Consider the following 26,354-nt stretch of genomic DNA (forward strand, 5'->3'; position numbering starts at 1 on the left):
GGGACTATAATAGACATTATCTAGATTATACCTAGTATTTGCACCCATAAGATAATGTTGGTATTTCAAATCAAGTATTGAACATCAATGAAAGTTGAATCCTTTCATGCAAAGGTTGTGTAAAAAGACATAATCAAGTGGTTAACGCACGTGTCCCGTATCTAATCTTGGATAGCATATGGGTAACCTAGTTTAATGTATTCTCGAGAAAAGTGGTATCACGATAGTCCAAAATGAGAATAACTATCTTATACCCATTTGTGTTGTCAAGGGTTGGAGAGTGTATTTTGACTATAAGAAGTTGAATTCAAGGACAGAGAAAAACCACTTCCCTATGACCATCAAAGATAAAATGCTTGATAGACTAGCGGGGAGGTTAGTATTTCTTTCTCGATGGATACTCTAGATAAAATCAAATTATAATAGCCTCTGAAGATCAAGAAAAACTAATATCACCAGCCCTTATGGAAATTTTTCTTTCAAGATCATGCCCTTTAGGCTATACGATGTACCCACTGCTTTTAAATGGTGTATGATTCCTATGTTTTCAGACATGGTGGAGGATTCAATGGAGGTATTTACAGATAATTTCTTAGTTGCTGGTGATTCTTTTGTGGGTTGCCTTGAATATTTGGATAAAGTACTTTAAAGGTATGTAGAAAATAATCTTGTCTTGAATTGGGAAAAATGCCACTAAATAGTGAAAGAAGGGATCATCCTTGGACATAACCTTTTGAGCTTATATGAGATGCAAGTGGGTTTGCACTAGGTGATGGTTCTTGGTCAAAGAAAGGATAAACTTTTTCATCCTATCTACTATACTGGTAAATCATTTAATGATGTGCAAAGAAACGATAAGTTTATGGAGTAAGAAGTACTAGTCATGGTCTATAGGTTTGAAAAGTTCAATGCTTATTTGTAGGGAACAAAAGTTGTTGTGCATACCGATCAGCCTTACATATTTGATTGCAAAGATAGAGGACAAGCCAAGATTTATAAGGTGGATCTTCCTATTTCAAGGGTTTGACTTTGAAGTCAAAGATCAAAAAGGATGTGAAAATCAAGAGGCAGACCATTTGTCTTTCCTTGAGTCGAATGATGTGAGAATAAAGGAATTGGAGATTAATGGCGAGTTTCTTGATGAGATCTTCATTCTCTTTCGAGGAAATTTTTGCCTTGGTATGCAGATTTTGCAAATTATATAGTATGTGGGGCACTCCCCGAAGACTTTACTTATTATCAAAAGAAGAAGTCCCTCCATAATCTGAAAAGATATTATTAGGATGAGCCCTATCTCTTTAGGTAGTGTGCGGATGGAGTTACTTGTCATTATTTCATGAAAAAAGAGATGAGGTTAATTCTTGATGCATGCCATTCATCAGAGTTGGTGGCCATTATGGCGGTGTACTTATGGCTATACAGGTTCTCCAAAGTGGATTTTATTTTCAAACATTAAATCTTGATTTGAATGAGTCAGTAACAATATGTGAAAAATGCCAAAGACAATGAGGAATCTCAAGGCGACATAAAATTCCCTTGCAACCAAACATAGATATGGAATTGTTTGATGTATTAGGGTTGGACTTAATGGAAACCATTGTGAGTTTAAATGGAAACCATTACATCTTGGTATTAGTTGATTATGTTTCTAAGTGGGTTGTAGTCATTTCATTGCCAAATAATAAAGCTAAAAGTGTTACTCAATTCTTGAAGAGATACTTCTTTACCCTATTTGGCACTCCTCGTGCTATCATGAGTGATGGGGGCTCCCATTTTTGCAATCAATCATTTAGGTCTTTGAGAAAATAGGGAGTCAAACATAATGTGGCTTCTCCATACCATTATCAAGCCAATTGGTTGGTGGAATTGTCTAATCAAGATATAAAAGGAGATTTTGGTGAAAGTCGTGAATGCGAGTAGAATGGATTGGGCATGAAAATTAATGATTCCTTTTGGGCCTATAGGACCGTATTTAAAAACAACATTGACATGTATCTATATCAATTGGTGTTTGAAAAACCTTTTAACCTTTTTGTTAAGTTGGATACAAAGAATTGTAGGCTTTACGTTGATTTAATATGAATAGGGAGGATGCCTCCAAATCAAGAGTAGACCAACTTCAAGAGATTGAGCAATTCCATTTTAGTGCCTACGAAAGCTCTACTCTCTACAAGAAGTGTATAAATAGTTGGGATAATTCCAAAATTTTAAAAAGAGAGTTCAAGGTAGGTGATGATGACCTATTGTATAACTCAAATCAGTGTATCAACAACACCTTTGGTTACAGAGAGACCATCATAGAACTATTATGCCAAAAAGAGAACCAAGGTCTAGTGAAATATATAATTCGATGATAGAGCTCCAAATTGGTGCATCGTTGAAGAGTATCGTAATGGAAATGGAAATGTCAAAATAGTCGAATTTAAAAGTGAAGGTTTGACTTTGTGACTTTTGAACATTTATTATCATTTGAACCTTGGTATTTATTTAAATTATTTTCTTTCCCCATTACCTCATCTCCTTTACTCTTTCACTTCAACACACACACATACTCACACACTTAGAACTCCCTATAACTACCACCACCACACGCACATATCCTTAGGTGAGGTTCATATTTTTCTTTCTCTTCTTCATCTAGTTTCTTTCAAGCATTGATGGTCAGAATTCATTTTTTCTTTCAATCATATGTTATTCAACTGATTATGTGTTTAAAGTAGTACATTGTGTTAGAATGCTAGTTCCTTAATGGTTGATGAGTTGTTGAAAAGTTGTTTTATTTGAATTTCAATTTTGTATTAGAATAGGGTTGATTTGTTAAAATTAATCTTTGAATATTCCATCATTGAACATGATTTTACTTGCTCACTTATAAATGCTTTGGGAGCTAAATTATTGAAATAGTTATTGGTTTAATTGAAAATCGATGGATTTTTCCTAATGATAGGTTAGGTGATGTTGTTCTTAAAGGTAAAATCATCATAATGTTCTATAAATGCGAAACTTAGGGAACTTTGAGTACCCATGGTTAAAAAGGCATTAAAAATCACCATTGAAGGACTTTGGAATCGCTGGGTAAAATGATGAACGGTGAAGGGTTGAGAACCTCGGTGCTGCACCAAAGAGCATAGAGCATCATCAAAATGCTCTTGATATTACCAAAATTTAATGAAAGGTCGACTATTTAGTATGTTATTCATCGATGCGTTAGTGATTCGACAATGTTTGAGGAGTATCACCGAATTCCTACCTTTCTTCATTGACTTGTCTACCAAATTTTTGTGCAATTAACTGATGAAATATTGCATTGCCGATATGGTTGATGATACATCAATCTGGTTGGTTATGTATTTTTGGAAAATTTTTATCTTTTGGTTTGCTAACTTTGTCTTAGCCCATTGCTATTCTAAGTGAAGATATTCATGATATGAAGCACGTGTCTAAAAAAAACTCCAAATCTCCTTGTCCCTCCTTAAGGATTGCTAAAATTATTACCATCCAAAGGGGAGAAAGACCAAAAAAGCATATAAGTATAAGAGAAGTAATAAGGGCAAGTATAAGGGATCATTTGTTGAGGAAGAAATCTTAGAACATTGCTCAAACTTTGAGAGGGACAATCTCAATTCCTTAGAGCAAGGGGACTCCACTCCTATTCACGAGCCACTTTGTACTTTGGAGGTAGCTCTGACAATTAAAAATAGGCCAAACAGCCCCCCCTACTGTAGCCAAGCAACCACCACATCCTCATGGAAGATACCATGTGCTCAATTATCACAAGGTCGTAAATCAACACTCAATTATTGAGGAGCTACGTTTGAGCTTGAATGGCTTAGGGGGAAAGCATCCTGTGTTATTGATATTCAACTATCATGAATTCCAGTTATTCATAAAACCTTTGAAGCCTTACACTAAAAATTTTGTTAAATAATTGTATTCATCTTATAGAAAGCTATTGCCAAAAATAAGAAAGAAAGGGCCACAAGATAAGAAGGATGTTGTTTATGATGAGACAACAGTTAATGAGGTATTGGGGTGTAAGGAGATCATTAACTACCACTTTAGTTCTATAATTAAGGACTTTGTGGAGGATGTGCGGGATTAGTCCTTTGCTGAGTAATGATACAAACATGCGGCTTGCATTGGGGGTTCAAATTCAAAAGGTTGATATTCATTTGGAGGCTAGATACTAGTTGAGATTTGTCTATAGTAACATTTTTTCCTTAAAAAATCAGTCCATCCTTGTAAGTCCAAGGGAATTGCATGTAGGCTCCACCATAGGGAACTAGAAGTTGAATTTAGGTTTGTTTATCGTCCCAGACATTTCTTTCTAGGCGCAATAAAAGCAAACTTCCCTCGCATTCCCATGTTTGATTATTGAGTTATGTCGGTGTGACAATGTTCCCTTTTATAAGAAGAAAGATTTCCAGTATACTAACCTCGTCAACGAATATCACTAGGATTGAGCTTGTGCAAGATATTATGTAGAAAAAAACTTAGGTTGACGTTTCCTCGGTAGTTAGTTTCGGTTCTATTGATAGTGGTGCCAACCAGACAACTCCTAATTCTACTTTAGTTTTCGCTCTTTAGTCCTGCTACAACTCCTACTTTTCCAGTTCTATCCACAGGTATAACATCATTGCCTCCTAGCCCTAGAGGCCTCAGTCCCCAAACTTTTACTACTTTGGGTTCTTTGAGATTGCTATTGACTTGGGATGACATCATTCGAATAAGGTAGTTAGCTATTTGGGAGATGCTAGATCGGCTATACTTAAGATTGATATACCTGGGATAATTGCTACTATGGTGAAAGCCGCAATGGATCCCATATAGGTGAAGATTTGAGTATTTCTGATACTATTAGGAGATTTTTAAGAAAGGTGGATGAGTTGAGGTCCCACCACAGCCCACTGTGCCTAGCAGTGTGGCATAGAAGTAGGATGAACTTTCATTTTTTCGAAAACATATAGATGAACTCTGATTACCTTATATGACACGTATTGGGGGATCTCCATGTAAAGCACTACCTCCAGTTTCTAAACTTGTTCATGATGTCAATCTTTTTTTCGAAGAGGAGGACATTGATGAGGATACCATTCTTTAGATGATGAGATGGAGGATATTGAGATACATGTAATGCCCTGAAAAATCCAAGCTTAGACTGGAATCATAATTCAAGTAAATTTTGGGTAAATCATTGTCATGACCCAAACCAAGGCCTGGTAGTGACGGGTATCTCAAGCCCACTATGGGGAGGATACCATAGCCATATCCTAACCTCCAGAGCACAATAAATAAATACAATGGAAGCCAACTAGAAATAATGAATAAGATAAATGAATCAAATGAGACCTAAGAGTCTAAACAAAACAACCAATCATCCTAATATTGTCCACAAAAGCCTCTAAAACCAAAATACCAATTATGTCGGGACATGCTCCCCACTATGACCCAAAAGAATCCAAAAGAAATACTAGAATATAAGGGAAACAAGTGAAATATTAGGCTTTCAAAAAGATGAAGGCACACCACCTTGCAGCAGATCCACAGTAGTACCAAATAACCTAATGTTGCACAGGAGCAACAGAAAAAACCTCAGACCCTATATCATTAAATGATGCAGCATCCAGGGACGGTCAGTGAGACGATCTCTAGAATATAACTCAGGGGGAAGGGATAAAATAATTCCATTCATAAAAACCAATCAAAACCACAAACATAACTTTTATATACATATATAGGATGTCAAGATAGGGGCAAGGGTCATGAACATGATATTTTAAACCATTAGCCTAAATGATGTAGCTCGTTCTATCCTAGAGGAACCCATGGCCTATATGGACTAGCTCCTCTTTATAGAATGTCTCCAGTGCGTGTTACTCACATGAATCGAGGAAATCTAGGGAAGGATAAAGACACCAAAGTGATAGACATCCCAAAATATAATGTTTGCACCAAGAACATGGTCACATAGACCCCCAACGCCGGCAAACATGGTTTCCAGTGTTGATCCCCCCATGACCTACACCTTCACAGTGAGGTGCACAATTCCCTTAAAGCCTAAAGTAAATTATTTGCGCATTAGCCAACTATTAACCTAGGATTCATTTATTAAGGAATTTACCAACTTGGTATTGTCACTCCAATATGCTTGCAAGCTAACATTATTATGCCAAACCAATACATATAAAGATTAGACTCCTAAGTTCAATTTGAAATTCAAAACCATCGTCACCAAGGCCCTCTAAAACCATTGGTATCCATTTATTATTTAATGAGATGACATATTTTAATAGGAAAAGTTAAACTATGCAATTATCCATATTTAAAATCAAGATTGTAAAGTAGGTTGAGGCAAATGCCACTATCAAGCCAAAATTCCATCAATTTAGGGAAACCCATGTCCCCCATTCCAACCATTAAAATAATTCACCAATTCAATCTTTAAAAATATCTATTAAAGCATGAATAATCAATTCAAATCATGCGATAAGTAATTCAAGTAATTACAACTTAAATCACTTAAATCAATTTCAAAACCACAATTAAAATAACATGAATATCCAATCAGTTAATGCCATAATGTAAAATTCAAGATAGGGAAAGAGAAACATGCCTGAAATACAAAGAAAATTAAAGAAAAATGAAAGTTTAGAGCCGGGATGATGAATTCTTTGTAAAAACCCTTGAACTTTCTTAGGTTTAGAGTTAAAGAGGAAAAAGAATGGTTTTGATCTTAATAACTTAAGGGAAATAGGCCAATTGGTGTTTAATAGTCGTCCAAGGGGTAAACAACCAAAATCTCCTTACCAAAAGTGAAAAAGCAAAAACCTAATGAAATTAACATAGAATCGTGGTACGCTGCTATCGCGGAGGTTAACTTCCGTGCCACACCACTATCATGAAGGCTTACTGCCTTGAGGTCCTAAAATGGCCCTGAAGCACTTCTGAAAATTCCAATAATTTCCCAAAACACCCTTTTAACACCCCTTAACATAACTTAAGTCATAAATTGACATCGCGTATATGGGAGAGTCAAAAATAAAATTTTTGATATTTTGTAGGGACTTCCATTATCCCCCCTCCCTTGGATCATTAATCCCCGAATAAGGACTTACGATAATTTTAGCACGGTAACATCAAGAATACATCAAAACCAAATGATAAATTCAAAAGGTAAACAAAAACCATACCTCAGGCATTTTCATCGAAGACGGGGAACATGAATAGGTACCTGGCACTCATATCTTCTTCATCTTCCCATGTAGCTTCTTTAACCTTTTGATTTCTCCAAAAGAACTTCACTAAAGCTACATCCTTTGTCCTCAACTTACAAACTTGTCTATCCAAAATTTCAACTAGGACTTCCTCATAACACAATGGATCTATAACACCAACATCCTCAATAGGCATTATAAAAGGAGGGTCACCCACACACTTTTTCCACAAAGACACATGGAAAACAAGATTAATAGAGGCCAAACTTGCTGGTAAATCTAACTCATAAGTAATATTCCCAATTCTTCCTACAACCTGATATGGACCAATGTAACGAAGGCTAAGGTTCCCCTTCTTCCCAAACCTTATGGCTCTTTTAATAGGAGAAACATTCAAAAACACCCAATAACTCACTTTAAATTTCAAATCTCTTTGCCTCACATTCGCATCAGACATTTTGCGACTTTGAGCAGTCTTAAATCATTCTCTAATTACCTTCACCTTCTCCATGGCTTGGTGAACCAAGTCTGGGCCAAACAACATAGTCTCACCTACCTCAAACTAGCCAATAGGAGACCTATATCTCCTACTATAAAAGGCCTCAAAAGGAGCCATTTAGATGATAGAATGGTAACTATTGTTATAATCAAACTCAATAAGAGGTAAATGGTCAACCCAAATTCTGTTAAAGTCAATCACATAGGCCCTTTGCATATCCTCCAAAGTCTAAATAGTTGATTCTTCTTGTCCATCCATTTGAAAGTGGAAAGCAATGCTAAGGTTCACTAGTTTACCCAAACCTTTCTGAAACAAATGCCAAAAGTGAGAAGAAAATTGTGTACCTCAATCTAAGAAGATAGACACCGGTGCTCCATGCAACTGAACTATCTCTTGAATGAACAACTTAGTGTAATCCTCTCCTGGGTAGTTAGTCCTCATAGGCAAGAAGTGAGTAGACTTCGTCATTCTATCCAAAATGACCTAAATAAAATAATATTAAGTACGAGACCGCAGAAAGCTCATAATGAAATCTATATTAATCATCTCCCCCTTTTACATAGGCAACTTTATCTCTTGATACATGCCATCAGGCCTCAAATGCTCAACCTTGACTTGCTGGCAAACAATACAATTAGCCATAAATTTTTCCACATCTCTGTTCATATTATTCAACCAATAGATTTCTATCAAGTTATGATACATCTTAGTTGAACCCAAAAGAACTGTATATCTAAACTCATGAGCCTCAATCAAAATCTTTTCTCATAGCCCATCAATATTATGAAAACACAACCTTTATTAATACATCAATATGCCATCTCCCCCATTTTAAAAGCCATAACCTTTTGTTGATCCACACCATCCTTAATTTACATATGTATAGGATCCATATTCTGTTTCTCCTTGACCTCAGCACCAAGAGACAATTTAACCACTTCCTAAACATTCACTCCTCTATCCTCAGAGTTTAAGAGATGAACTTCCAAGTTAACCAACCTATGAATATCCTTCACTAATCCTCTTTTATCCTTATTAACATGAGATAATATTCCCATAGACAACTTGATAAGAGAATTATCAACTATATTAGCTTTACCTAGATAGTGGTGAAGACTCGTTTCATAATCCTTAAGCAATTCAAGCCACCGACTGTGCTTGAAGTTTAATTCCTTCTATGTAAACACATATTTCAAGCTCTTATGATATAAATAAATATCCACATGCATCCCATACAAATAATAGCACCACATAATCAAGGCAAAGACCACATCCTCCAACTTTAGATCGTGAGTTAGGTAATTTCTCTCATGAACCTTAAGTTGCCTGGAAGCATTGGCTACAACCTTACCATATTACATCAAAACACAACCTAGTCTTACATGGGACGCATCACAGTACACCACAAATCCATCAGTACCCTCGGCCAAGGTCAGTATTGGTACAAAATTAACTTATCCTTCAATATCTTAAAATTTAACCTTTTTCTGAGTTACCTCATCAGTGGGGCAGCTATTGACGAAAAAATATCCATAAGCCTTTTTATTGTAGCCTGCCAAACCAAAGAAGTTCCTAATGTTGGTTGGAGTCGTGAGTCTAGGCCGCTTCTTAACTACCTTAAGTTTCTGTGAATCATCCTTAATCCCCTCACAAGAAACAACATGCTCGAGAAAGGTCACAATACTTAACAAAAATTCACACTTAGAAAACTTCGCATATAATTTTTGGTCATAAGAATCTGCAACATAATTTAGAGGTGATTAGCATTATCCTCTTCACTCTTAGAGTACACAAAGATGTCATCAATGAAGACTATATCAAACAAATCCATAAATAGACTAAAGACATGATTCATAAAATCTATGAAAGTAGTCAGAGCATTAGTCAACCCAAATGACATAACCAAGAACTCATAATGGCCATACTCGATTCAGAAGGTAGTCTTAGAAATATCAACCTTCCTAATTTTCAATTAGTGATAGCCAAAAATAAGATCAATCTTAGAGAAGCACCTAGAACCTTGAAGTTAGTCAAAAATATCATCAGTCCTAAGAAGAGGATAGTTATTTTTCACTATAATCTTATTCAGATGATGATAGTCTATACACATCTAAGGAGATGCATCGTTTAATTGATAGGTAAAAAAATCTACACCCTTTAAATGAGTAGCATGCATAACCCTAAAAATATTTTCTATCTTATCAATAAACCCCTGAGGATTCTTCTCAACCTTAGATCCCATAAAATATAGGGGATTCAACCTCATATACTGGCCAACCCGAGTGGCCTAAGATGAACCCACTGTAGGACCAACACAATTAGACTAACGATATTACGATGCCACTAATTGGAAAAGCATATGAATAGATTGGATGAACTCCAAATTAGAGATATCTCCTTAAGATGACTAAGCATAAGTGCAACTAGCTTGTGAAGCTTGAGAAGTACTAGTTGGGATCGGTGAAACCCCACGTAGAGCAGTACAGTTAGGAGAAGGGACCTTAGACTAGTTTTGTACTCCTTAAGTAAGTTTAGTCCCCTCCACATTTTCCTTAGGTGGAAAAGAGTTTCCAACAATGTTTCTACAATCGTTAGATCTCCAGGAAGGCATAATTTGAAATGTGAGTAAGCCAGGGGTTAGAGAGGTTTTAAGATAACTAGCTTCTATATCCCAAAATTTAACACAATAAATAGAAACATTACTAAATTCCTTTTATCCTTCCCTTTATAAGTATGACATGCTACACACCCATAAAAGGGACTTTACTCAACATGACTTTATGGATACGCAGGGACCCTAAACTATGCTCTGATACTAAGCTTGTCATGAACCAAACTAGGTCATAGTCTTGATGGGTATCTCAAGCCCATAAGGGGTCAAAGATCACCCCCTTAGCCTACCCTCCAGAGCATAATAAATAAATATAATAGAAGTCAATAAGATAAATGAATCAAATGAAACCTAAGATTCTAAACAAGACCACCAATAATCCTAATACTATCCACAAAATCCTCTAAAAAAATACCAACTAAGTTGAGACATGCCCCCGACTATGACCAAAAAAATAAAAAAATTAGAAATAAAGAAAATAAGTGAAATGAGTGGGACTTCCGAAAGATGGAGGCTCACCACTTTACAACAGATCTACAAGAGTAACAAATCAGCTAACACTGCACAAAAAGAATAGAAAAAACTGTGCACCTACATCATGAAATAATCCAGCATCCAATGATAGTCAGTAGGGCGAGCACTAGTATGTAACTAAGGGGAAAGGGATAAAATAATGCCGTTTACCAAAACTAGTCAAAACCACATGCACAATATTTATATATACATATATAGGATACTGAGATAGTGACAAAAGTCATGAACATGAGATTATAGACTATTTGACTAAACTATGTAGCTCACTCTATTCTATAGGCACCTATGGGCTATATGGGTTCATCTTCCCCTGCTGGAAGGGCCCCAGTATATGTTATACATATGAACTAAGAAAACTAAGAGAAGGATAAAGACACTAAGCCGACAACCATTTCAAAATATAATGTGTGCACCAAGAACATGGTTACATAGACCCCAAATATCCACAAACGTGGTTTCTAGCGCTGATCTCCCCACAATCTACACCTTTACGATGAGCCACATAATTCTCTTTAAGCCCAAATTCAAACAATTTGCACATAAACCAACCATTCACCTGGGAGTCCTTTAATAAGGAATTTACCAACATAGTATTGTCATACCAATATTCTTGCAAGCTATTATAGTTATACCAAACAAATTTGTATAGCCATTAAACTCCCAAGTTTCATTTAAAATCCAAAACCATGGCCACCAAGGCCTTCCAAAACTATTGTTATTCATTTATCCTTTAATGCAATGTAATATTTTCAAAGGGCACGACAAACTATGCAATTATCCATAATTAAAATCAAGACTATAAAGTGGGCTGAGGTTAATGCCACTATCAAGCCAAAATTTCACCAATATGGGGAAAAACATGTCCCTCATTCCAACTATTAAAATAAGGCACCAATTTAATCTCAATAATTATTAATTAAATCATGAATAATTAATTCAAAACATGGTACAAGTAATTTAAATAATTACAAGTAAAATCCATCAACCCAATTTCAAATCCATAATTTAAATCACAAGAATATTTAATAAATTAATTCCATGATATAAAATTCAAGTTAGGAAAAAGAAACATTTCTGAAATACAAAGAAAATTAAAGAGAAATCAAAGTTTGGAGCCCGGATATTGAATTTTCTACAAAACCTTTGAACTTTCTTGGTTTTAGAGTTAAAGGAACAAAATAATGGTTTTGATCTTAATAACTAAAGGAAAATAGGCCAATTGGGTGAATAGAAGTTGTCCAAGGGCTAGAAAGACCAAAATCCCTTCACCCAAGTGAAAAAAATAAAAACTGGATGAAACTTACATAGCGGCATGGCACACTGCTATTGTGGAGGTTAGCCTCGATTCCATGCCCTTATCACATAGGTTAACTTCTGTGGGACACTAATATCGTAGAGTCTTACTACCTCAGAGTCCCAAAATGGTCACGAACCCTTTTCCAAAATTCCAAAACTTCCCAGAACACCCTTTAACATCCCTTAACATAATTTAAGTCAAAAATTAACATTACACATGTGGAAGGGTCAAAAATAGAATCATTGAAACTTTGAAGAGTATTACAATAATCAAGTCATAATAGAATAAGATGGGATTTTTCCAAGTACCAAGGCCACAAGAACCCCCTAGCCCTTGACTAAGACAAAATCTCCCTTACCTATCAATTTCTAAAGTAGTGATCAGATTCAAATATGTATAACTTTCATATTCAAATGTATTTATTTATTCCCAGACCCACCAAATAATAGGTATTTGAATTACCTTTCTATTTCCATCCATATTTACCTTAAACCGACATCAAAATAGGAAGTTATGACCTTTTGTAGTAAAGCACTAATCTACCATAAGATACCACAAGACCAACCATGATTTCGGTTACATTGTATGACTGTACAATAGTCCCATCTGATCAATATTAGTCAAACTTATAAAAGTTGGAAAAGTGTACCTTTATGTCATGATAGGGAACTATGATCATGCTTTGAAACCAAAATCCCCAAGTATAATAGTAAGTCCCATAGATTCTTTTGATATAACCAACAAATATAGGAACTAAGGTAGGACCATAGGTAGATCCCACGACTGTAAAAAGGATCTTATAATAATGTTTAGAGAGTTATCAACCAGCTCTTATCCACGAGTACAACATATGATTATAGGTTATTTCCATAATTATATGAAGCTCTCCTACTTTCCTTCTCTCAATTTCTAGTTACAAAATTTTAAGGGGCATATCAATCTTTTCCCACTCTTTTAACATTAAAAAAATGTCTTTATATGGAAACTCAAGGGTCATTAGTGGGGTTTATATGACCCTAAGCTTAGTTTACTTTGAATTTTATCTGATACATAGTTTCAAAAGAGAAAAAAAGAAGATTCTCTTTTCCCAAGTCTAGTTAAGGTTCATCTTCCTCAGGCATCTAACTTTATAGAATTATTTAGGCATATTATATCTAGGTATGTGGAATTTCATCAATGGTTTCCCTTTCACCCATTGAGTCCCAAAGTTAACCCAACCCTTCAAGTATAATTCATTTTTCACAGCTCTAGGTTATTGGTATTGGTAGGTTCATTGATATGTCAGTCTTTTAGTGCATTGATTTTTACGTCATATTTTATCAATAATTCCAATTTTATTATTTTACTATGATCTAAACCCTAGTTATATTTTGAAATTCCATGATTGTTGTACCTGAGTCATTGAATTCTATTAATTCAATTAGTTTTTAAAATTGACATAATAGTTCCATTCGTCTGAGAAGGGTGAGTTATGAACACTCGATCACCAAGGATTTCATGAATATACTATTGGATGATATATTTCCAAATTTACATATTTTGAATGGTTTCAGATAATACATATCTTTCAATTATCAGATTATTTCACAAAGTAAGCATTATAGTTATCAGTGTCGTTCAATTGGGAGTAGTACTTAGCACCGAGCAGACGCAGGGATAAAGGCTCATCCATTAGTTAGATTTAGACCTTTAGTAGTAGTCCCCAAATCCTAGAACTATAGCTCCACCAAAGGTTCTCAATCACCCCTCAGATCAAGCTTGATAACTTAGTCCTTTTGGACATCAGTTTAGCGAATCCACATCAGTCCGTATTCGTACCCTTGGCAAGGTATTGAACACCTTCCGGCTGAGGTTATATGCTGGACTCCGATTAGCTCATATTCAGATATGTCTACTATTAGTAACTCCCATATTCCACAATTTATAGTTTAAATTTTATATTCTTGCATGACCCTATATTTAGTTCGGTTTAGAGCATGTGTTCATTGCTAGGTCTTGCACTAGTTATCATGTTATACGTACTTTTTTTAGCTTATATTAGTTATTTACCTATCTCACATACTCATTACATTCAAAACACTGATCACATACTTTCTTTGTGCCATATTGTCTTAAAATATAGGTTTTGATGCTCAGCATCCTGGTCGTACATAGTACGATATTATCTCGTATAAGTAGTAACAGTTTTGGTGAGTCCTCATCATGTTAGGACTAGAATCAACTTTTCATTTCATTTTGTTTTTGTCATTACCAGTTTGAAAATAGTTAGTGTTAGCTAGGTTCTTGTTCCAGTAACTTATCTTTGTAGAGGCTTTTCATACATTAAGTTACATGTTCAGTTTTGATCTCAAATTTGTTTAGTGATGATTTGATTTGCTCTAAATATTTAATATATTATTTATTTCATCCTCTGCATAAGTGTTTTTCTATTTGTTATTATCTATATTCCTTAGTGTTTTTCCACGCCATGGGTTACTTAGTATCACTCGTGATTCTAAGAACGTGATTCTAAGCACCATGTTACAACTAAAGGGGTAGTCTCAAGTCGTAAGAAACTTTGCATCAGAGCAACAGGTTTAAAGTACCCTAGGCTATCTAAAATCTGCATCAAATAAAGTCTTATTAATGGGTGTAAAGTGTACCATACTTTTGAGTAAGAGTCTATGATATGTTTTAGGTAAAGTCTCCCTTCTTTTATGCTTATGACATGCGATAGAGTGTGAGCGCTATTAAAATCTTATTCAAACTTGTTCTCTATATATTAATAGAACATGCCTCCAAAGAGCACCAATAGAATGAGTAATAGGAACAAGATTATGGTGGAGAACCAGTAAGCACCACAAGCTCAAAAGAACTCTCTCAATGAGAAAGTCTCCTGATACACCCAAATTACACCTTTCTTATGAAAGTGTACGCGGTCGTCCCCAAATATACAACCCAACTAGGTTGGGGTTGAATCCCACAGGGAATACTGTGTCAATCAAGCTTATTTGTGATTTAACCGACTAATAGTTAGTAGTTTTATTTATTGGGGGGGGGGGTGGGTTTAATCGATCAATCTATCGTTAACGTTTCAACTTGGTTTAGAAACTCAAAGTTAAAATTGCAGCATTTCAAATCAATGATATAGAAATACTAGAGTTGTGATAACTATGAGTATTAATTCTTGATGAGTAATAGTTGTGGTGTTAGATTCTCAATAATTGTGAGAAGCACCAGATTATCATTGTCGATGGTTTATCCAAGAGTTTATCAACCTACTTAGATGATTGATGTCCTAATTCCCTCGAACTTAGGAAATACCTTCAATTCACACTATTTTATCTTGAGTTGATTAATCTTGTTACAGCATTAATCATTAGTTGGAAAATTAACCTTTCCAAATCCTCATTGATAATTCACTACTTTTAGTTGATTTCTCAATCGAGCAGACCAACATAAGGCTAGATCTATTGTTTGCAACCAATAGAAAACATTCATTACAAAGGAATTATCAAGATGTTCCCACAATCACGAGAATCTTATACAACTATTAAATCGACAACATAATAATCATAACTCCCATAACTCTAGTTGTTGGATTTAGTTCCTCATGAAATAGAATGGGAAATCATACATTGAATCCATAATTCAAGGTAAATAAACTTTCAAAAGATGGAATCAAAGGTTGTCCTCTTCCACGTTCAACTGAGAATTTCCAAAACTCAATTAACGTTTCAAATCGGAATTCAAAATTTAAACTAACCAAAATATGAAACTGATGTTTTGGAGTAAGTTCAAAATGGTAATGAAAGCCTAAAAGCAGATATTTATATCCATAGCCTTTAGATTTTGAATTTTGAACTCCAGATTTTTTACACCATAGCTAACGCCCATGTCTGATTGCCTATCACGTAGTTGAAGATCTATCAGACCAGGTTGTCAACTATTTTCTCTAGTTCTTGTTTTCTATCTATAGATAATACCCATGTCTAATGGCTTATCACGTAGTTGACAACTTATCAGACTAGTTCGTCAACTATTTGCTCCAATTATTGCTCACTGTTTTTTTAATGACCAACTGTGATAGCTTATCAGATACTTGACGACCTATCAGGCAGGTCATCAACTATAATCTTCCTATCTACTTCAATCAAAAATTTTTATTCTAGACGTAATTATCAGAGGTTTTCATGCATCTTGACTTTTCCTACAAATTGACACAAAGAACAATCAAAAACAACAATATTTACTTAAGAACTTACAATATTCCAAGTTAAAAGCCTTTAATGTGCTGTCACAAAGTCAGCACATCAACACCCTCAACTTAAAACAATTTCTTGTCCTTAAGCAACTATATTATATAATACTACGATGCTTAACTAAGACAAACGTAAGATACCTATGACAGGCAATCATTAATTTTTTGCTCAAAACACATTATCCTCTCCAAGTTCAATCACTTTAAACCCAGCTATGAATATTAATAAAGAACAACAATTTGACATAAGGGAATCCAAATATGGGATCACATTAGCAACAAACATCCATGCATATCTACAAATGACACTACCCAAACAAGTAAGGAGCTAGCAATACAACCCATGTGTCCTTACAACAAAGAAGTCCCTACACACTCATATATGAAATCAATCATGTTAAAGAGGGGAATACCAAGAGACACTCACTCTCAAAAAGAAGTTCCTATCAATGCATGTAAAATACCATAAGCTTTGCCTTATTTTCATTACCTAAGCTTTCAGACAGTTAAGTTAGGATCACTATGGGACTTTTCTTAAAGTGAAGATAGATAAAGATATTTAAAGTGACTAAGCCTCCTTGGAACTACATTACTTTTAGGGTCTCACTTACTAACAATTTTTTTACCTTATTTCTCCCTTTCTTTATTAAAGTATATTTAGGTTAAGTGTGATATTTTGTCTTTCTTTTTCTCTTTTTCACAAATTTTCTTTTCTTTTTCTTTTTCTATCACACCCAGCCTTAATTTCTTTTCTCTTATTTTACCCTTCTTTATACCCATTTTAAATCATGCACCCCTATGATATCCATCCCCAACTTAGGCGTTTTGCCAAAGTTAAAGTGAACGATGTCCAGGGAGGACCAGGGCCAAAATAGGTCCATTTAATACAAATGGGAAGATGATAGGTCTAACAAGAAAAAAAAGGCATACAGGCTCAAAATCAGGATCTCGAGATATCATTCACACATGGAAGGTCATTTAGGCTAAAAGTGGACTAATATAAAAAATAGCTTATGATCCTTTCCTAACCACTATCCTACAACCTAGAAAAGACTAACCGGGCAAGTTCTGGATTTAACACACAAAGGAAACTAGGTAGTATCACACATACATATGGCACAAACGTACATCAGAAGCTACTACCTATTCGGTTCATACAATTGTTAGCAATGATTATCATGTCCCTAGTACTAATGCCATAAAAAAATTTACAATAGTCGCATATTGATAAATATCACGTTGTTACAAAATAGACAATTGAAGACCATTTATCATTTGTCCCAAAAATCAACCAAAATATGTCAACTGCCCTAGATACTTATTTTTCTCCTAATTAACCACAAAAAATCCCGAAACAAAACACCATACTCCTAAACATGCCCGCTCTACTAGGAAAAGGACTTCGAGAAAAAGAGACACGACAACAAAAACCCCAAGAGGACATCAAAAATCGTAAGTAGCCCCACCAAAATTTGATACGCCCAAATTACACCTTTTTTATGAAATTGTTAGTGGTCGTCATCAAATATAGAAACCAACTAGGTTGGAGTCGAATCCCATAGGGAATACTGTGTTAATCAAGCTTGTTTGTGATTTAACTGACAAATAGTTAGTAGTTTCCTTTAATGAGGGGTTTTTAATTGATCAATCTACCGTTAACGTTTCAACTTAGTTTAAAACTCAAAGTTAAAATTGCAATATTTCAAATAATTGATATAGAGAAGCTAGAGCCGTGATCACTATGAGTATTAATTCTTGATGAGTAATAGTTTTGGTGTTAGATTCTCAATACTTGTAGGAAGCACCCGATTATTATTATCATGGTTTGTCCAAGTGTTTTCCAATCTACTTTGATTATTCATGTCCTAATTATCTCGAACTTAGGAAATACCTTCTATTCACACTAATTTTATCTTGAGGTGATTAATCTTGTTATAACATTAATCATTAGTTGGAAAATTAACCTTTCCAAATCCTCATTGATAATTCACTACTTTTAGTTGATTTCTCAGTCGAGCAGACCAACATAAGGCTAGATCTATTGTTTGCAACCAATATAAAACATTCATTACAAAGGAATTATCAAGATGTTCCCACAATCACGAGAATTTTATCCAACTATTAAATCGACAACATAATAATCATAACTCCCACAACTCTAGTTATGGGATTTAGTTCCTGATGAAATAGAATGGAAAATCGTAAATTGAATCCACAATTCAAGGTAAATAAACTTACAAAAGATGGAATCAAAGGTTGTCCTCTTCAAAATTCAATAGAGAATTCCCAAAACTCCATCAATGATTCATATCTGAATTCGAAATTTAAAGTAACAAAACTATGAAACTGATGTTTTGGAGTAATTTCAAGATGGGAATGAAACCCTAAAAGATGCTATTTATATACATAGCCTTCAGATTTTGAATTTTCAACTCCAGATTTATCTCACCATAGCTGACGCCCATGTCTGATGGCCTATCACATAGTTGATGACCTTTCAGACCAAGTCGTCAACTATTTGCTCCAGTTCTTGTTTTCTATCTATAGCTGAGGCCCATGTCTTATGGCCTATCATATAGTCTACAACCTATTAGACCAGGTCATCAACTATTTTCTCCAATTATTGCTCACTGCTTTCAGCTAACAACCAACTGTGATAGCTTATCAGATAGTTGACGACCTATCAGGCTGGTCATCAACTATAATCTTCCTATCTACTTCAATCAAACTTTGTTCTTCTACACATAATTATTAGAGGTTTTCATGCATCTTCACTTTCCTTACAAAATCACATGAAATACAATTAAAAATAACAATAGTTACTTAAGAACTTATAATTATTCCAAGCTGAAAGCCTTAAATATGTTGTCATAAAGTCAGCACCTCAACACCCTCAACTTTAAAAAAATTCTTGTCCTCAAGCAACTACATTATACAATACTATGATTCTTAACTAAGAGAAATGTAAGATACCTATGAAAGTCAATCATTAATTTTTTGCTCAAAACAGATTACCCTTTCCAAGTTCAATCACTTTAAACCCAACTGTGTATATAAATAAAGAACAACAATATGATACAAGGGAATTAAGATATGGCATCACATTAGAAAAAAATAACCATGAATATGTACAAGTGACACTACCCAAACAAGTAAGTAGCTAGCAATACAACCCATGTGTCCTTACAACAAAGAAATCCCTCCTCATTCATATATGAAATCAATCATGTTTAAGTGGTGATGACCAAGAGACACTCACTCTCATAAACAAGTTACAATCAATGCATATCAAATACCTTAAGCCTGCCCATATTTTCATAACCTAAGCTTTCAGACTATTAAGTTAGGATCATTATGGGATATGTCTTCAACTAGTAACGTAGGCTTGGGGATGGTGTGATACGTAAAGATATTTAAAGTGACTAATCCTCCTTGGCACTACAATAATTTTGGGGTCTCATTAATTAACCAGGTTTAACCTTATTTCTCTCTTTCTTTATTAATGTATATTCAGGTTGGGTGTGGTCTTTTAGACTTTCTTTTTTTATTTTCACAAATTTTCTTTTTCTTTTTCTTTTTCTACCACACCCATCCTTACTCTCTTTTGTCTTATTTTACCTTCTCCATACCCATTTTTTACACCCTCAAATTAGGCGATTTGCCTAAGTTGAAGTGCACAACTTCCAGGGAGGACCGAGGCCAAAACAGGTTCATTTAATACAAATGGGAAAGTTAAAGGTCTAACAAGAAAAATAGGTGTACAAGCTATAAATTGGGATCAAGGGATATCATTCACACATGGAAGGTCATTTAGGATAAAAGTGGACTAATATCATAAATGGCCTATAATCCTTTTCTAACCACTATGCTACAACCTAGGAAAGATTAACCAGACAAGTTCTAGACTTAGCACACAAAGAGAACTAGAGAGTATCTCACACACACATGGAACAAAGGTATATCAAAAGCTACTACTTATCCAAATCATGCAATTTTTTTCTATGATTATCATATCCCTAGTACTAATGCCATAAAAAAATTCACAATAGTCGCATATAGATACATATCACACAGTTACAAATAAGATAATTATTGAGGTATTTTTCATTTGTCCCAAAAATCAACAAAAATATGTCCACTGCCCTAATTACTTAATTTTCTCCTAGTTAACCATAAAACATCACTAAACAAAACATAATACACCAAAAAAAGCTGGCTCTACTAGGAAAAAGACTCTAGGTAAAAGATATACGGCAGCAAACACCCCAAGAGGAAATCAAAACCCATAAGTAGCCCCACCAAAATTTTATACGCCCAAATTACACCTTTCTTAAGAAAGTGTAAACGGTCGTCGTCAAATATAGAACCCAACTAGGTTGGGGTTAAATCCCACAAGGGATACTATATTAATCAAGCTTATTAGTTATTTAACTGACTAATAGTTAATAATTTCTTTTAATTGGGGTTTTTAATCGATCAATCTATCGTTAACACTTCAACTTAGTTTAGAAACTCAAAGTTAAAATTGTAGTATTTCAAATCAATGATATAGAGAAACTTGAATTGTCATCAATATGAGTATTAATTGTTGATGAGTAATAGTTGTGGTGTTAAATTCTCAATACTTGTGAGAAGCACCAGATTATCATTTTCAATGGTTTATCTAAGTTTTTTTCAACCTACTTAGATGGTTGATTTCCTAATTCTCTTGAACTTAGTAAATACCTTCTATTCACACTAATTTTATCTTGAGTTGATTAGTCTTGTTACAACATTAATCATTAGTTAGAAAATTAACCTTTTCAACTTCTCATTGATAATTCACTACCATTAGGAGATTCCCCAATTCGAGCAAACAAACGTAAGACCAAATCTATTGTTTGCAACCAATAGAAAACATTCATTAAAATGGAATTATCAAGACGTTCCCACAATCACGATAATCTTATCCAACTATTAAATCAACAAGATAATACTCATAGCTTCCATAACTCTAGTTGTGGGATTTAGTTCATCATCAAATAGAAAGGGAAATCATAAATTGAATCCACAATTCAAAGTTAATAAACTGATAAAAGATGGAATCAAAAGTTGTCCTCTTCCAAGTTCAACAGAGAATTCCCAAAACTCAAATGGTTCAAATCTGAATTCAAAATTTAAAGTAACTAAAATATGAAACTGATGTTTTGGAGTAAGTTCAAGATGGGAATTAAACCCTAAAAGTTGCTATTTACATTTGAAGCCTTTAGATTTTTAGTTTTTAACTCTAGATTTTTTAGACCATAGCTGACGCCCATGTCTGATGGCCTATCACGTAGTTGACAACCTATCAGCCCAGGTCATCAATTATTTGCTCCAGTTTTTGTTCTCTGTCTATAGCTGACGCTCATGTCTGATGACTATCACGTAGTTGACTACCTATCAGACCAGGTCGTCAACTATTTGCTCCAATTATTGCTCACTGCTTTCAGCTGACGACCAACTGTGATAGCTTATCAGATAGTTAAAGACCTATCAGAAAGGTCATCAACTATAATCTTCCTGTCTACTTCAAAGCAAATTTGTTCTTCTAGATATAGTTATCAGACGTTTTCATGCATCTTGACTTTCCCTACAAAATCACATGAAATACAATAAAAAACAATAATAGTTACTTACGAACTTATATTTTTACATGCTAAAAGCCTTAAATGTGTTGTCACAAAGTCAGCACATCAACACCCTCAACTTATACAATTACTTGTCGTCAAGCAACTACATACAATACTATGCTTAACTAAGAGAAATGTAAGATACCTATGACAGTCAATCATTAATTTTTTCTCAAAATACATTACCCTCTCCAAGTTCAATCACCTTAAACCCAATTGTGTATATTAATGAAGAAGAACAGTGTTACACAAGGGCATCAAGATATGGAATCGCATTAGTAACAAACAACCATGCATATCTACAAGTGACACTACCTAAATAATTAAGCAGCTAGTAATACAATACATGTGCCCTTACAACAAAAAAGTCCCTCCTCACTTATATATGAAATCAATTTTATTAAAGTGGGAAGGACCAAGAGATAATCACTCTCAGAAAAAAAGTTCCAATCAATGCATGACAAATACCATAAGCTTGCCTTTATTTTCATTACCTAAGCATTCATATAGTTAGTTAGGGTCACTATGCGATTTTTATTCAGTTTGTAACATAAGCTTGGGGCTGGTGTGATACGTAAAGATATTTAAAGTGACAGCCTCCTTGGATCTACACTACTTTGGGGTCTCACTTCTTAACTATTTTTTTTACCTTATTTCTCCCTTTTTTACCAAAGCATATTTAGTTTGGTGTGGTCTTTTAGTCTTTCTTTTTTTTTTTTCACAATTTTTCTTTTCTTTTTCTTTTTTTCCACACCCAGCCTTACTTTCTTATCTCTTATTTCACCCTTCTTCATACCTATTTTACATCACGCACACCTATGATAGCCACCCTCAACTTTGGCAATTTACCTAAGTTGAAATGCATAATGACCAGGGAGGACAAGGGCCAATACTGGTTCATTGTAATACAAATGCAAATGTGATAGGTCTAACAAGAGAAATAGGCATATAGGCTTAAAATTGGGATCAAGGGATATCATTCACACATAGAAGGTCATTTAGGCTAAAAGTGGACTAATATAAAAAACGACCTATGATCCTTTCCTAACCACTATCCTACAACTAAGGCCAAACTAATGGGGCAAGTTCTAGATTTAACACACAAAGAGAACTAGGTAATATCTCACACACACATGACACAAAGGTACATCACAAGCTACTACCTATCCGGTTCATGCAATTTTTAGGATTGATTATCATGTCCCTAGTACTAATTCCATAAAAATATTCACAATAGTCATATATAGATACATATCACACTTTTACAAAATAGACAATTGAAGAGGTATTTATCATTTGTCCCAAAAATCAACAAAAATATGTCAACTACCCTAGATATTTATTTTTCTCCCAGATAACCACAAAACATCATGAAACAAAACACAATAGCATAAACATGCCGGCTCTACTAGGAACAAGACTCCAGGGAAAAGATACACGGCAACAAAACCCCCAAGAGGACATCAAAACCCACAAGTAGCCCCACTAAAATTTGTTACGTCCAAATTGTACATTTCTTATGAAAGTATAAGCGGTCTTCATCAAATATAGAACCTATCTAGGTTGGGGTCGAATCCCATAGGGAATAATATGTTAATCAAGACTATTTGTGATTTAATCGACTAATAGTTAGTAGTTTTCAATCTATCATTAAAGTTTCAACTTGGTTTTGAAACTCAAAGTTAAAATTACAGTATTTCAAGTTAATCATATAGAGAAACTAGAGTTGTGATCACTATGAGTATTAACACTTGATGAGTAATAGTTCTGGTGTTGGATTCTCAATACTTGTGGGAAGCACCAGATTATAATTATTGATGGTTTATCCAAGTGATTTTTAACCTACATAGATGATTGATTTCCTAATTCCCTTGAACTTAGAAAATACCTTCTATTAGCACTGATTTGATCTCAAGTTGATTAATCTTGTTACAACAATAATCATTAGTTGGAAAATTAACCTTTCCAAATCCTCATTGATAATTCATGACCTTTAGTTGATTTTTTAGTTTGAGCAAACCAACATAAGGCTAGATCTATTATTTGCAACCAATAGAAACCATTCATTACAAAGGAATTATAAAGATTTTCCCACACACACGAGAATCTTATCCGACTATTGAACCAACAAGATAATACTCATAGCTCCCACAACTCTAGTTGTTGGATCTAGTTCCTCATGAAATAGAAAGAGAAATCATAAATTGAATCCATAATTAAAAGTAAATAAACTTACAAAAGATGGAATCAAAAGTTGTCCTCTTCCAAGTTCAACAGAGAATTCCCAAAGCTTAATAAAAGATTCAAATCTTTATTCAAAATTTAAAGTAACCAAAATATGGAATTGATGTTTTGGAGTAAGTTCAAGATGGAAATGAAACCCTAAAAGTTGCTATTTATATTCGTATCCTTCATATTTATTATTTCAAACTCCATATTTTTTGCACAATAGCTGAAACCTATGTCTGATGGCCTATCATATAGTTAAAGACCTATCTAACCAGGTCGTCAACTGTTTGCTCCAGTTCTTGTTCTCTATATATAACTGATGCCCATGTTTGATGACCTAACATGTAGTTAATGACCTATCAGACTAGGTAATTAATTATTTGCTCCAATTATTGCTCACTACTTTAACCTTACGACTAACCATGATATCTTATCAGATAGTTGACGACCTATCAGGCAGGTCATCAACTATAATCTTCTTATCTATTTCAATCAAAATTTGTTCTTCTAGACGTAATAATTAGAGGTTTTCATGCATCTTGACTTTCCCTACAAAATCACATGAAATACTATAAAAAACAACAATAGTTACTTAAGAATCTACAATTATTCCAGGCTAAAAGCCTTAAATGTGTTGTCACAAAGTCAGTACATCAACACCCTCAACTTAAAACAATTGTTTGTCCTCAAGTAACTACATTATACAATACTACAATGCTTAACTGAGATAAACGTAAGATACCTATGACAGTCATTCATTAATTTTTTGCTCAAAACATATTACTCTCTCCAAATTCAATCACTTAAAATATAACGTGTACATTAATGAAGAACAACAATGTGACATAAGGGAATCAAGATATGGCATCACATTATCAACTAACCACAATACATATCTACTATTGATACTACCCAAATAAGTAAGCAGCTAGCAAAACAACTCATGTGCCCTTACGATAAAGAAGTCCCTCCTCACTCATATGTGAAATCAATCATGTAAAAGTGGGGACGACCAAGAGTCACTCACTCTTAAAAAGAAGTTCCAATCAATGCATGTCAAGTACCATAAGCTTGCCCTTATTTTTATTACCTAAGCTTTCAGATAATTAAGTTACGATAACTATGGGACTTTTCTTCGACTTGTAACATAGGCTTGAGGATGGAGTGATACATAAAGATATTTAAACTGACTAAGCCTCCTTGGCACTACACTACTTTTGGGGTCTCACTTACTAACCATTTTTTTACCTCATTTCTCCCTTTCCTTATTAAAGCATAATCTGGTTTGGTGTGGTCTTTTAGTCTTTCTTTTTCTCCTTTTCTCAAATTTTCTTTTCTTTTTCTTTTTCTACCACACCTAGCCTTACTTTCTTTTCTTTTCTTTTAACCTTCTCCATACCCATTTTATATCACGCACCCCTATGATAGCCACCCTCAACTTTGTCAATTTGCCTAAGTTAAAGTGCACAATGTCCAGGGAGGACTAGGGTCAAAATAGGTTCATTTTAATACAAAAGGGAAGGTGATAGGTCTAACAAGAAAAATAGGCATACGAGCTCAAAATCGAGATCAAGGGATATCATTCACACATGGAAGGTCATTTAGGCTAAAAGTGGACTAATATAAAAAAATGGCCTATGATCCTTTCCTAACCAATATTCTACAACCTAGGCAAGACTAGATGGCCAAGTTCTGGATTTAACACATGAAGGAAACTAGGTAGTATCTCACACGTATATGGCATAAAGGTACATCACAAACTACTACCTATCTGGTTCATGCAATTGTTAGTAATGATTATCATGTCCCTAGTGATAATGCCATAAAAAGATTCACAACAGTCACATTTAGATACATATCACACAGTTACAAAATAGACAACTGAAGAGGTTTTTATCATTTGTCCCAAAAATCAACAAAATATGTTAAATGCCCTTGATACTTATTTTTCTCCCATTTAACCATAAAACATCATCAAACAAAATACAATACGCCTAAACATGTCAGCTCTAAGGAACAAGACTCTAGCAAAAAGAGACACGGCAACAAAAATCCCAAGAGGACATCAAAGACCATAAG

Source organism: Capsicum annuum, chromosome 10, assembly GCF_002878395.1.
Source record: "Capsicum annuum cultivar UCD-10X-F1 chromosome 10, UCD10Xv1.1, whole genome shotgun sequence".
NCBI classification, from domain to species: Eukaryota; Viridiplantae; Streptophyta; class Magnoliopsida; order Solanales; family Solanaceae; genus Capsicum; species Capsicum annuum.